At 37.4% G+C, this 10,863-nt stretch overlaps 1 long non-coding RNA gene across 1 annotated transcript; it reads right to left on the bottom strand.

The window, feature by feature from the left end:
• Window positions 1-801: 801 nt before the first annotated feature.
• LOC142596599 (uncharacterized) lies at window positions 802-5,018 on the bottom strand. The gene is made up of 3 exons (XR_012831844.1): window positions 4,977-5,018; window positions 2,861-2,908; window positions 802-832 (listed from the first exon to the last, which is right to left on the bottom strand). It is a non-coding gene; the product is annotated as an uncharacterized LOC142596599 (long non-coding RNA).
• Window positions 5,019-10,863: the final 5,845 nt, after the last annotated feature.

The following is a 10,863-nucleotide window of genomic DNA, read 5'->3' as shown; positions in this document are numbered from 1 at the left end:
TGGAAAGTCATCTGTAATTAAAAACAAATGAAAAACATCAAAGACTTAATTTGAGGAAGCATTTGGCGATTTACACCATCATGCATAGCCAACATTAGACGAAGGGTCATTCTTTATCTCAACATAATCTGTGTAAAACAGAGCGTCTTAGACCTTTGCCCGGTTTTAGAGGGTAAATTCCAACATAATGTTCTTCATCAGACAGATTTTAGTAAAGGTTATAACCATCCAATAGGGAAAACTATCCTTGCCTGCTCTTCCTACTATAAATAAACCTACACAAGACTGGAGAAAATGCGAATACTCTGACAACAGATGGTAAATGTTTAAAACAGGATACCACATCCAGCTGTATTTTCTTTTCATCACATTCCTTATCTTGTAATTCAGGTTGATTAGGAGAAAAGAACTCCTCTCTTAAACTCCAGGGCAGCATTCCTGCTTCTTCCTCCCCTTTTATTTCTTGCATGCTTTCTGGTTAAGAAGCCCCCTCTTCCTCCACAGAGACTGGAAACCCACATCCCCTTCTGTCTTCTAGTGACAGCAGTCAACTACCTAACCCAATGATTTTTGCAATAATCTACTTCAAATATTTCCCCAGACAGAATAGAGGGAGGTATTCAGAAGTTGTGAAATGTAGAAGGTGGTAAGTAAAGGAAAATTAATTTGAAAAGGCCTGCGGGGGAAATTGTCCTATAGTAAGAAAGAGCACCCACAAGTTACAATGGAAATAAACTTCTTACCTTCAGAGAGAGCTGCTTCTTACCCTTGCACAACAGGACAAATTCATTAAGCTTTGATCTCTGTGTGAGGATCACCAGATTTTTAGAATCTGTTTTACATAAAGGAGAATATTGTATTAAAATGTGTAAGTGAAGTGAAATGAAGTGAAAAGCTGAAAATATTTTGTAAAGAGACAACATTCAGGTTCACTTTACATCAATAGGCATAGTAACAGTATATCAATAATACAGGATACTCCTCAGCCTGATAAACTGACAATATTAATTACCTTTTGGTACTTCAAGGCCTCAGCAAAAAGTAAATAAATTAAGGTACCCTTGTCAACTGATACAGCATACAAGAGCATTACCTAGCAAAGCCTGTGACATTAATAACTATCCAGTGATGCTATAACTATCCAACTGCCTTGCAAATTGACTTCAAATAATACCACCTGTGCTTTTAAAAGTATCTCAGGTGTACTGTTTAAGACAAAAAATACAAAAGAAAGCAGCAGTCGATCTATATGTCCATCACTGCAGCAACTGAATACAAATTTTACAGAGGTTAGGTAATTATGCATTAACAGTTGCAGTTAAGGAGATTTTTTTTTTTTTTTTTCATATTACCAAAGGTATTTTTTGGCCTTTGAAGGATATTCGGAATCAGCAGAACTTATTCATCCCACCTGAGTGTTTTAGCTGCTCTAATCCTGGCCTTGATTTTAGTTGCCCTAACTTACCCTAACTGTAATGCTTTCATGGAAGTTTTCTGAAGGAATTTTGTCTGAGCCAGCTACAACATGAAAATAGCATAAAAATTCTTGTTAAGAATTAAGACACACTCCAGCCTAGTATATTTTACTCACTTTACACATGTATTCAGATAAATGTAGTAGAATGCAGACAGTCTAAAATTCTGCCATTTTTATTACTTTTTGTGACATCGGTTTAGATTGCCTCAGCCACAATTGTCCAAATTCAGCTGTAGCATGTAAGAAGCACATCAGCAGGCAGGAGAGATTTCGTATCTATGTCAAGCATGTTCTGACTTAAAGGTAAGAGTGGCAACAAGAGGGATGCAGGAGTCCAGCCAGTTGACCAGGGACATATGTCAATATGAGTTCATTCTAACTATTCTTGGCTTTCTCTGTCTATAGAGTTTATTGTGACTTGCTTAACACATTGTTTAGTCTGAGTAAATCCAAAGAAGACTAACTTTCCCTATAATCACTGAAAAAACATGGCAAGTGATCTATCAGGCAGACAGTGAATGGCAAGGAAAGTAAGGAACCTTTCCATGATTTCATATGTGGTACTTCTACTCCCTGATGGCCTTTGGATGAATTACCTAGCCTCTCTGTTTATTAAAACCTTACCAGAGTCTAAGGGGCGATTTTACAGATTCATGCAAAGGAAATGCTTTCAAATCAACTAAATACAAGAAACCAATTCTTGCTTGGGGTGTCCCTGAAATGCAAAGCGTTGGGATTTGGGAGGGTGTCAATATTTTATACTGTTACCTAGAAACTGTCATTTGGCCATTGTTCAAGGTCCAGTCCTGGACCAGATGGATATTTGCTCTCATCTATTACAGCAGCCCTTTATGGCTGAAGTTGAAATATACTTCTCTTCTACTGGAATACCTGGAACTAATATATCTTTGATTTTCCCGATCATTTCTTATGTTTATAATATGAAAGTTCCAAAAATGTGTCTCCTCTTTCTTCATATCCATTTCTTTTCGGTTTTCCTTTCCTGTTACAACAGGTCTTTGCTAGCTAAGACCTATATGCCAGCAATAGAGTACACACACTTTTCTTTAAAAAAATTGGATTTTCTAGCTTGTATACATTCTATTTCCTCATACACATTTGTCTTCAGTCCAAGCCATTACTCATAAATTGCTAAGGCAAATTTTGTGACCCTGAAGATTTCTTCTTATGGAACACTGAAAGGCTCTAATTTTTAGAATTGTCCAGCAACCCAACCTAAATGAAAATCTGGTATAATATGTTACTTCTAAAGTCAAGGCTATGTATAAAACATGAATAATTTATTTTCCTACTCTCAAACATCTCTTCCAAACTAGACCCTAACAAAGAGAATGATACCTTTAATTCCCACAGGTGTCTTACCAGTAACTGCTGGTTCATTCCTTGTGAACACACTTAACCACGCAATATCTAAAATAGAAGACATTTAACAAATATGTGGAATTAGATAGTTACATTCTTCAAATTTAAAAATATCACCAACAAATTCAGGAATTGTTTTTAAACCTTAATCTGAGAAAGAGTGTGTAATAGCAATAGGCATCAGACTTCATTTCCTGCAGGTCTCTGAATTCATATGACCCCAGAAGACTGTACAGTTAGACTTGTGAACAGGTACCCTGAAGTCTGAACTTTGAATCTAATAAATATATTGTTGATTAATTATCTTTTGCGAAAGAGAATGCACCAGAGAAAATAGAGTTCAGTAGCGAGATATAAGGCCTAAAATGCTATCAAAGGGAAGCCTGAAAGTCTTTGGCAGTAAATGTGAGGACCCTAATACAAAATGTACAAGATTTGAAAGTAACAGGTAGCAATAGCAGGGGGTTTCTGGCTTTTCTAACATCAGCCTGAATCACATAGCCAGCTGTCTGGGGAAGGCATCACCTACTCCAGGTCAAAGTCACAAACATCCAGTTTACAGCTGGTTCCTAATATGATGTTGTTTTAACTGTATCATCATGAATACATATTTGTGGTGCTTGTGTTTACATGTACAACAATATCACATAGCATTTCCTTTTTTTTCCTTTTTCTTCCAGGAACATCAGTATCTTCTACATTAGGATTGTCGCACTACAAATCTGTTCACAAACTGCTTCTATTGTATACCTGCACAGGTTTTGGTTCTGTTCATAAATCAGCAATACTAGTTATATGAGTTACTTCAAAATTCTATGAAGTTATCAAGTAAAAGATACTTCAAAATATATAAAGCACATCTAAATATCCTCAGTGCAGCTGTCATTATTCACAATTTAATAGAATAAAAATGACATTGATTTAGTTTATAAATATATCAAACAAGCCTTTCTATATCTTTATCTGAAGCACATATAATGGACTTCTCATTCCTGTAAAAGCTGGGGTTTTGTAAGAAATAAAGTTTCAGTAAGTTGATAGATATCTTAAATATTTCAACTTTTTCCTGTATTTTGTTTAGAAATATGGTTTATTGGTTTTCTCCCTACTTTCACATCACTGGAAATTGTATAATTGTATAGAATAATTGCATTTGTTGTTATTTGCCTCATCTCTACCAAAACAATACCCTCTGACAACTACTTCTGTGATGTTAGTTGTGATACCATTTTTTGTGACAATTAGAGAAGCCCCATTTGAGATAAAAGAAGGGTTCCGTGACAAATAAAATAATCCTACAAATTCCAAAATCTTTTCTATGTTTCTCCATTTTCCCCTTGTCTCTGAGGATTATCTTTGCTTTCACTCTTTTAATAGCTAAGCATCTAGACTTCCCATTAATTCAAATGGGAGTGAACAAAATAATCTAATCATTTAAGTACATTACATACCTACAGTAAACTGGAATAAAAGTTTTCTTCTATCACTATCAATATTCATAAAGATACAATATAATGTTATGTCTACAGAAAACACAGAATCATGGAATCATTTAGTTTGGAAAAGAGCCTTAGTCCAACTGCTAACCTATCACTGCCAAGTCCACCACTAAACCATGTCCTTAAGCATCACATCTACACATCTTCTAAATACCCCCAGGGGTGGTGACTCACCCACTTCCCTGGGCAGCCTGTTCCAATGCTTGACAACTCTTTCAATAAAGAAATTTTTCCTAAGATCCAGTCTAAACCTCCCCTGGTGCAAATTGAGCCCATTTCCTCTTGTCCTATCACTTGTTACCTGGGAAAAAGAGACTGACACCCACCTCGCTACAACCTCCTTTCAAGTAGTTGTAGAGAGCGATAAGGTCTCCCCTCAGCCTCCTTTTCTCCAGACTAAACACCCCAGTTCCCTCAGCCGCTCCTCACAGGACTTGTTCTTTAGACCCTTCACCAGTTTCGTTGCTCTTCTTTGGAAGTGCTCCAGCACCTCAATGTCTTTCCTGTATTGAGGGGCCCAAAACTGAATACAGTACACATAGAATAATAGTACATTAAAAAATGTCCTATAGTACTACACATATGGTTGGTGAGTTTTGGTATAAAAAGCACACTACCTTCATGGGATTGTGAATCCTTAGTTGATATTTCATGATGACCATACTCATCTATATCAAAATGCACCGTTTTTGAATCTTCAGTCAGTATATAGCATTTCAGTGTTTCTCGCAGACTAAACACTAATAAAAAATGAGTTGTAATTAATTTTACTAGCAACAGAAAAATGGTAAAATTCCATAATAAGAAGATCAAGTGTATTTTTATAGCAATCTTTGCTTGATAATCTATGTATGTTTGAACTATGAACAGTATAGTCAACATATAATAGAAATTATACAGTGGACTTAAGTAGCTGGTTTTGGAGCTTGATGGTGTTGTGAAGAAGGAAAGCAGATTTCTTTGCTTGGAAGGTTATCTCAGTGAGAAGAAGAGATGTATGATGAACCTTTTGCAGAGTTAACACGTGCAAAAACTTTAGCTTGAAAAAATTACTTCCTACCCAAGAGCCTGAGGGATAGTGTAAGAAGGGGGATTGTGGACAACCTGCAGATAGCTGTGTTGAAATAGGCTAATGGGGATGGGAGGAATTTGAACATGAGAGAGGGGGGCCTAAATTAGCAGTTCGCTGGTGAATGAGTAGCCTTACGGTGTTGGAGAGAACTCTGTGGGGAGCCAGAGCCAGAGCATGGTTGTACACAGAAGCCTGCACACGGAGGTAGATGTGAAAAACACACAGTTAGGTTATAAGTTTTCATTCTGAAGAAGCGGTGAAGTAGGGAAAGTATCTCTGCAGCATACTGTTTCTAGACTAGTTTCCTTTATTTCATAGATAAGTACTTGCCTGTCCCAATTTTGCACTTTGAAAATTGGATCTGTGTACAGACAAGAGTTACAGGTTAGAGTGCATACAGCTACCGAAAATAGCAGCATTTATTTTGGGGAGCTGACATCTCTTACTGAAAAAAGAACAGGTCATTGTAGCTAAAAGCTGTCAGGAGGGAAATTGTTCCCTATCACTACTGAGCCAAACTGTACTTTTCTGGATGACATAAGGGTGTAGGTCTGCCACTTGGATGTCAGACACCCACAGAATAACACTAAAAGGCACAATTTTGATTATGTTAGGCTGAACATTGTTCTACTGGAATAGGTTTGCTACTTCCGAATTAAGTTAAGACATTTCTGAGAGCACACAGAACTCCAGGGTATGCTGTAAGATAAACAATCCTTTCTTCACCAGAACAGTTAGGGAAGTAAAACAACAGGATACTGAAAATGCGACAGCAATGATATAATGTTCCGGGAACGCTTGACTATACCAAACACTTTGTTATGTTGTGTAAGAATTCTACTTTTAACTAGAATTACAAGAACTAGTACAGTGCCCAAAATAAAACGGTTGGCAGACCTGCTGTGCCATTGACTGTTTTCCAGGGAGGTATATATGTACTTTACTGGTCTGAATTTGGTGGTGTAAAAAATCTTATGTCACTATTTTGAGGACTACTTCTGTACTGGTTGTTTTAAAGGCAGCTTTCATTTTTGACCTTATTATAGATCAGCTCTTCCAGGTGCTTAATTTGGTTGGATTCTGCCTTGGATTGGAATCATCTTTCCATGATTACAAACATACCTGTCACTCAGGAAAGAGTTACCTGACTTTCCAGAAGCTGCTTTCCCACTTCTCAGCAGAGACTGCCTCTTAAAACACTGCCTTCCATGGGGCGGCACTTCATATGGCTTTTTGCGGCCTGAGCGGAGCAGCATTGCAGAAGCACTCGAGAAATCCTGATAACCTGAGTTGCCTCTGTTTTCCAGTCCTAAAGCAGGAGTTAGAATTTGTCACAATACTTCATGTTTTGGTTGAGAAACAAGTTTGCAAAGAGTATAATTTTGATAAATGACAGTTAAAGGAAGCAGCATAAACTCAATAAATGTTTGTCTGCTTGCACGACCCAAGCCCGTGTCTTGCAAGGCAAAAATGGTGTGTTTCCAGTGACAGCAAATCAGTATCTATCTACATTTCCACTAAGACGTGCGTTATTATGGATACAGTTGTGTTGAAAGAATGTATTTTAAAAGACTTCCCCTTAGATAAAATATAAGCAGTTTTATGTGACTTCAATTTAATTTATTTACGCTTCTCAATCATAGGGAGCTAGCTACACTTTGCTAGCTGGATTGAAAAATCATATTCTTTTTGTCCTTCAGAATACAGTCTAAGATAATTTTCAAAGTATTCATAAGAATCAAAAATCAATCTCCTACCATTAGCAACCATCCATACTTTCAAATTATTAATGTTTCCTTTACAAGTCAATAATTTGACTTCAACGTGCTCTGCATTTGTCAAATGATGTATCTGTGACTATATTTACAAAAAGATAATGCTCTTCCATTTTTGAAGGCTAGATGAATAAAAGGATTTAAGCATTACCTAGGCTAGGTATTCTAAGGAGGGGCTGGTGTCTAAGAATGGGAACTACACTGACTGAGGAAAGACCCAGGCAGCTAATAAGATATCCTGACGATGCAGCTTAAATCACTGCATTTCAGAAAAGCTAAGGACCTTACTTTGGTTTGAAGAAAGGGAAACTGGAATTCTCAAGTCTACACACTCTCCTGAAGTCAACTGTTTATGACAACTGTTTATGGCAAGTGCAGACTAACGGAAACAATGAGCTTCGATTTTGTCTGGTACCCTGGCGAATGAACCATGCGAAGATGGGTACAGTTTCAGCCTCATGCAGCTTTGCACGGAATAACTAAATATCAGTTAGGCCAGAGAGATCATGGCTCTGACATCTGTGTAATGATTTGTGAATTCACCCAGGGGTGGGGAGTTATGTCTTCTGGTTTGGTTCAGTCCACTGATGCAGAATTTCACATTAAATATTTATATGAAACGGTAGAAATGAAAGAAAAGAAAGCCCCGGCAATTCTCTTTTTACTAGACTACGAAGGCTAACTAAGGCTCTTTTTCACCCACTTTGGCTCTTTAGCTACAACTAAACATTCAGTTAGGCCACTGAAAAGTGAAGCATTTAGTAGAAAGAATTAACTTATTCTTCCTAGTAAAGGTGTCTCATTTTTCAAATGTCAGATAACTTGTAGTCAGAGGTAGAAAGTAAAGGCTGGGTCTTCTTCATCTTGCTGAAATTGCTTTATCACTGAGCACGCTAAACAAAAGAGAAGACCCTTTGTGGTTTTCCACTAAGTCCTAAGTGGGACCTGGCCTCTGCAAACATCTAACCAAATCAGGCTCTGCAGAGTATGTGGGCAGTAATGCCAGCTTGTGGATCTTGAGAGACGTTAGTGTGCTAGATGTTCAGCACTAACAAAGCACCAGGACGTTGTTAGTTCCAGGATGCTCAAAACCAGACATTTAATCCCTTACAGAATGTTCCTACTGAAAACATAAGTGCAATGCTACTTTGCCTGCACTTGATCAGAAGCTCTGAAGATCCCAGTTCCTGACTTTATACCCAGTGAAGCAGTCAGGGAACTGTCTTCTGCTGCATTTGCCCTTCGTATACTGCAGTTACTAATCCTCAATTTATGTTGAGTTCATCCTATATGCTTAGTTATTTTTTTTTTTTTTCTTTTTGAGAACCAATGTGATACCATGCAAACCATCTAGATTCAGAGTCTTGCATCTGTGTTATTTACACCCACCACTATAAGAAAAGGAGGATGATTACAAGGCAAGACCCTGAAGAATTCCTGAAGAGGGCTGGCCAGTTCAAAGAAATTTTCAGAGGTATATATATTTAGGAAGTCGATAAATTCTTAGCAAACTTTATATGGAGAAAGAGAGACAAGTACTCTTGAGGTTCTGAAGGACTGCGCTTAAGTTTAATTATTTTGTTTGTCTGAACAAGTAGAAAATGGAGAAGTCTATGATAGAACTTCACCTCTATTAGCTCTCCAGAACAAATAAAGCTCTCTACAATAAATAACAAAAGCTTCCATAGCTTGAATTTCCTCACATGTTCCTTAAGACTGAGTGACACATAAATACACCCATTTCAGTAAGCCTTTCCTCTCACACCATGTTCTTACACAGATGTCACCTACTCCCACTTTTTTCATTCTTACTCATAGTTTTTAATGTCATGTGTCTCTCTCTGTGTCTATTTCTTTGTTTTAATGTCTTTCGTGCCTGTTTCCTCAGTTCTTTTCTTTCTTCTGTAAGGTATACGCTGCTTGTGAAGGGCTAGAAAGAGCTGGATACTGTTCTTGGCTGCAGACCTAGCCAGCCACTGTGGTTTTGGAAACTTGAGTCTGTTTTGGTTTGGTTTGTATCTAAGCTAAGTACAAGGGAAGCAGAAAAATTGAGCTATAGCTCTTTAAACTGCTGAAATCAGATACACTTGAGCACATTTGTGGCCAATGGCAACAAGATCACCCTAAAAGCACAGGGAGCTTGAAATTTTTAATTGCTACATAGACCATATCAATTCATTTATATGAAGCCAGCAAAGAAAATCCATTATATAGCTTCTCTGGTGTCCTTAGTGATCTTGTTTGTTCTTAGTCATCGTTCTGTCTTCCACTTAACCTCCAGACACATCTGATCATAAAATTAAATAAAATTCAGTGCGCAAAACCAGAATTTAAAATTTTGGAGTTCATTCACATGGTGGTATGATCCAAATATTCTCTCATACTATATTCATACATTCATAACAAGGTTATCTCTAAGACCATTAAAGGATCAGAACTGTTTTTGTCAGATGTGCTGGGTTGCAGCTGACCATCCTGCTTCCAGAGAACGTAAGTAACTTCTCCAAGTTTGTTACAATTTAACAGTGGGTTAAAAAGAACTTTTGGCATCCTATAGCTAATAAATACTGAGGTTATCATCTCTTTCAAATCTTTTTTTAAATCACACAGACTTTACAAAATCTATAGTCTAAACTAGATATAGGAATACATATAAATAGACATAAACTAGACTAAGGAAGAGACTTCAGAAGAAAACTTTAAAGTCAACTGAAAAAAATTATTACAATCTAAACAAGCAGTCTGATAAAATAATCTTAAACTGAAGCCCATTTAAAACCCTGCTGTAATCTTCCACTCTTGCTTACCTTGTTTTGCCTGCTATTGTCTCTGCTGGGATACTTCTACTCAGTGGAATGCTGGAAGCAGCTCTGTTACAACCAATTTATTGCCTAAGCACATGGCAGGAAGCCAAACCTCTGAATAAAAGTCTGACGTGGACCTAATCTTTTAGAGCTCTACATTCACTCATTTACATCAATATTCTCATGGCTCTAACTGCTGCTGGAATTCCAGGAGTGCTGGAAATAGTAAGAACAAACTGTTAAATGTCTCTTTCCCTAAGATGCCACAGAAGCTGTCTTCCCCAGAACTGCATGCACATTTTTAGCCAGTAGCTCTGTTTAATGCCTGAATATACCCATAAATAATATTCTGATATTTTACATCACCGATGTTGTTCTTGCTATCTGTCACTCCTTTCCAGGCTGATTCAAGGGCAGATGCTGGGTTTATGGTAATACAGACATACTAAAAGTAGGAGTGTAGCCTCAGTTGCAGGGAGCTTGAAACAAGTTCACTTCTTAAATATTTACCCAGTGATTAAATGGGCTTTGCAGGCATTTGCACCAATGGCAATAGTTGGTCTGCTTGTGACATGAGTGAACTTGTTTAAAGCCGATATGCTGTATTTGTTTGTCCATAGAGCCCAGATAATGGCTCTTATCATACAAGAGCTAGCTCTTTCATGATCACATTTGGCATGTTCAGTTGGCTTTTATCTATCTACCTATGTACATTCCTAAACCTTCCCTCACCTATCGGTCCCCTCTATTCACAGACACTACATTTGTTTTAATAAGCAAGCCCGGCCTTTTTAAAGGAGTGAAACACACATTTATATAGCTCACTGAAATAATGAAACTCCTCTAAAAACCA

This window comes from Pelecanus crispus, chromosome Z, assembly GCF_030463565.1.
Source record: "Pelecanus crispus isolate bPelCri1 chromosome Z, bPelCri1.pri, whole genome shotgun sequence".
In the NCBI taxonomy this organism is placed as follows: Eukaryota; Metazoa; Chordata; class Aves; order Pelecaniformes; family Pelecanidae; genus Pelecanus; species Pelecanus crispus.
Note: the sequence above shows the minus strand (reverse complement) of the source record. Positions and strands in the feature narration are given on the sequence as shown.